At 34.2% G+C, this 3547-nt stretch overlaps 1 non-coding gene across 1 annotated transcript; it reads left to right on the forward strand.

Moving 5' to 3' along the window:
* The first annotated feature begins 1321 nt into the window (after positions 1-1321).
* On the forward strand, positions 1322-1509 carry LOC114093853 (U2 spliceosomal RNA). Its single transcript, XR_003582942.2, has one exon. It is a non-coding gene; the product is annotated as a U2 spliceosomal RNA (small nuclear RNA).
* The last annotated feature ends 2038 nt before the right edge of the window (positions 1510-3547 follow it).

The raw sequence follows: 3547 nt of genomic DNA on the forward strand, positions 1-3547 counted from the left end.
ACAGGAGGATTGTGAGTTCAAAGCCAGCCTCAACAACGGCCAGGTTCTAAGCAACTCAGTGAGACCTTGTCTCGAAATAAAATATAAAATAGGGCTGGAGGATGTGGCTCCTTCATTGAGAAAAGATGAGGAAAGACCTTTGGCCCAGAAGATTATACAGATATCAATTAAATACATGGAATATTTAACATCATTAAATATTAGGAAAAGACAAATGAAAATATAATGAGATGTCACAACATGGCTATCAGAATTGCTGAAATAGAAACAAAAAAAAAAAAAAGAAGAAGAAGAAGAAGAAAGAAAGAATTCACAGGACTCTAACCCTAGCGGGACAGAGAGAAGCTAGATCACTTAAACATTATTGATGTGAATATGAACTAACATAACCAGTCTGGAAAACACATGGTTTGCTAAAAAGCTACCCATCTGATCCCAACACTGCACTCCTAAACATTTACTGCAGATAAATGAAGACTTATGTTCACAGAAAAATATGTGCTCAAATGCTTACAGGAGCTTTTTATTCCTAAAAGCCCAACTGATAGCTTCATACCATGGCATACTAACTCACTGACAAAAAGAAACATATAAAACACTTGGACACATCTGCAAAATATTATGCTGAGTGCAAAAAGCAAATTCCAAAAGTTTGCATATTGTATAATTTCATTTGCATAATGTTCTTAATATGACAAAATAGATATGGAGAACAGATTAGTTCTTGTCAGGGGTTAAACAGAGAGTAGGAGTGTGAAGAAAGTGGGGGAGGCTACCATAGGGCAACATGAGGTACTGTTCTGGTGAAAGAAATGTTCTGAATCTTCACTGTATCAATGCCAATAGTCTTCATGTTGCTGTACAGTTTTCACAAAGTTACCTTAGGGAAAAACTAGAAAATAATTGGATCTGTCTGTATTATTTATTTTAACTATATCTAAATTTGTATTTCTCTCAAAATAATAGATTTAATTAAAAAAAGAAAAAAAAAAAACACAATTCCGTTAAGGGCTGGGAATATAACTCAGTGGAGCACTTGCCTCACAGGTGTGAGTTCCATTCACAGTACCAATTACCAATAAATTATATATATATATATATATATATATATATATATATATATATATATATATATATATATAATATATGAAGAACTACAAACCACAAAAAGACTAAATAAAAACTTTTCAAAAATGCAAAGAAGTACAAAGAATAAACTTGTGGCCAGGTGTGGACAAACTTTTTTCTCATTTGTTTACTCTCGGAAAGAAGAGGCCTGCAAAAATTCTTATAGCATAAATCATTTCACAAAAGAGAAGTAATAGCTTCTCACTCTTTTGGATAAGATCAAGCATGGTAGCTGTTTTTTTTTAATCAGTTTAATATATTCTCCATTTGAAAGGGCTATATTAAATGGGCTTTTGAAACTAGGGAATGAATAGGAATTTGTTCTGTTCATTTCATACATTGTCCTGGTTTTGCAGTATTTCCAGGAGCAGTATCCCCCAAGGGATGGGGAGGAGGAGGAAAAGGATGAGGAGTAATCAACATGTGGAACTTAGGATGCATACAGCAGGTGGGATGGGGGTCCTTGGATCAGTGGGCAGTAATGACTGACTGAAGGAATGTTCATAAACTCAAATCATGCAATGTATTTGGCAACTTATTTTTCCACCAGGGTTGGCCAAATCAGGCCATATAATTTCCTGTACCAAATACCAATTTCTTTCAAAAATCTCATCACTCATCTAGTAATTTCTTTAACACCTCTTCACCTCCTAGAAAATTCTCCCAAATGTTCTCTGGCAGTGTTATTTAATAACACTTCATTATAACAAGTGATCTTGAATATTTTACCTTAAGAATCTCATAGAGATTGGAAATACTAGTTCCTATGATTATAATCCCATCTTCAATCTGGCAGAAAGTTCTACTCCCCACCCCCCCAGCAAACCTAAATACTCTTTCAATCCCATTACTGTTCCATATCTAGATCTTCTTTCATTGTGACAGATAAACTGATTAAGAAAGTGGAGGGGATTGTTTTGGAATAATTACTAAAGAGCAGTTCTGCAAATTTTCATATAAAAAATTATGAAAACAAAAATGTTAAGAATTTGCCATGTGAGTATGTCTTTGAAATGAGTGAAGAGCTTAACTATATTCAAAATACAGCAAACACACTTCATTTTTAGGAGACAGATTTTCCTGAGTCCAGCACAGGTAACATCTGCTGACTTTCTCTAAGATATACTGATTTCAAGGCATTTTTATTCTTTACCAGGTAGTTTTAATCATGATAAACATTCACTTAGAAAGCATAAATAATTGTACAATAACATTGCAGTTTGTTATTAACTGAAGGTATAACCAGGTGCTATCATGTCATTTGACATCATCTGTTTTATGGTTTTTCATTTACAGGCAGTGACAGAGTCATTAATTTTTGCAAGTGAAATAGTGAAACTTTTTCAAGTATCTTAATAATTCCTTATGTTGAAATATTAAGTGTAGATTCTCCTCAGAGCATTATCATCTTGTGTTTCTCTTTGCTCCTCTAAACAGTATATTTATTAGGAAATAATTAGGCATTACTTATCAAAGTAATGGGTAGGGTGCTTAGACAGAGAGAGGGTCAATGATTTTCTATGGTCTCACAGCTATTACCAGAATTGGGCTGAAAACAACAACCTTACATGGACGAGAGGGAAGGGAACTGGCGTTTATTGATTATCTATCATAGGCCACATGCTATAATAGACTCTGGAACCAAAATTTTATCTATTTTTTTCAAGGCAAAAATACACAGAGCTAGTGTGGCATCCTCATGAATGTCCTAAATAAAGACTTTGAGACTTGGAGGAACAAATCGATTAACTAGAAATCTACACTGGAAACTTGGATAAAAATTTACATCTTCTTGCCCGATGATGTTGACAATATACATGATGGCATTGATCCCATACCTAGCTGTGGACAAAAATAATATAATCTAATAAATACTGAATATTTGGTATGTGGCAAACATTAAGTATTGGTTTGGGGGATTTTGTTGTTGTTGTTGGTGGTGGTGGTCTTTGTTTTTTGTTGTTGTTTGGTTTTCTGCAATATATTGTTTGTTGTTCTTTTGTTTTCTTTGTCTGTTTTGTGCTGCTGGAGCTCAACCCCAGCACCTAGTGCATGGTAGTCAAGAATTGAACCATGAACAACATCCGTGCTCTCTACAAACAAATTTGTTCTTCTTCAGATAATAGGACTGCTGCAATAAGCATCCTCCCTATCACTATATTTTATTATTTTTATAGGCACTGGCAGAGGAAAGCTTCTTCCCTCTCTGATCATGCAATTGTTAGTTTGGGATTAGGCAGCAAGCATTCTTATATTATGGGGTATTTTATCTGATAGAACAAAGAAAACATTCAGAGAAAACACATTTACAAGAGGCTTTTTGGTTTAAAAGTCTTATTTACAAAGATTCCTGCAAGCATGACATATAGATTTACTGCTATTCAGGCTAAAGTTTTGGGGTGTCAATCAATTACAGTGC

The sequence above is a fragment of the Marmota flaviventris genome, chromosome 9 (genome assembly GCF_047511675.1).
Source record: "Marmota flaviventris isolate mMarFla1 chromosome 9, mMarFla1.hap1, whole genome shotgun sequence".
NCBI lineage: Eukaryota > Metazoa > Chordata > Mammalia > Rodentia > Sciuridae > Marmota > Marmota flaviventris.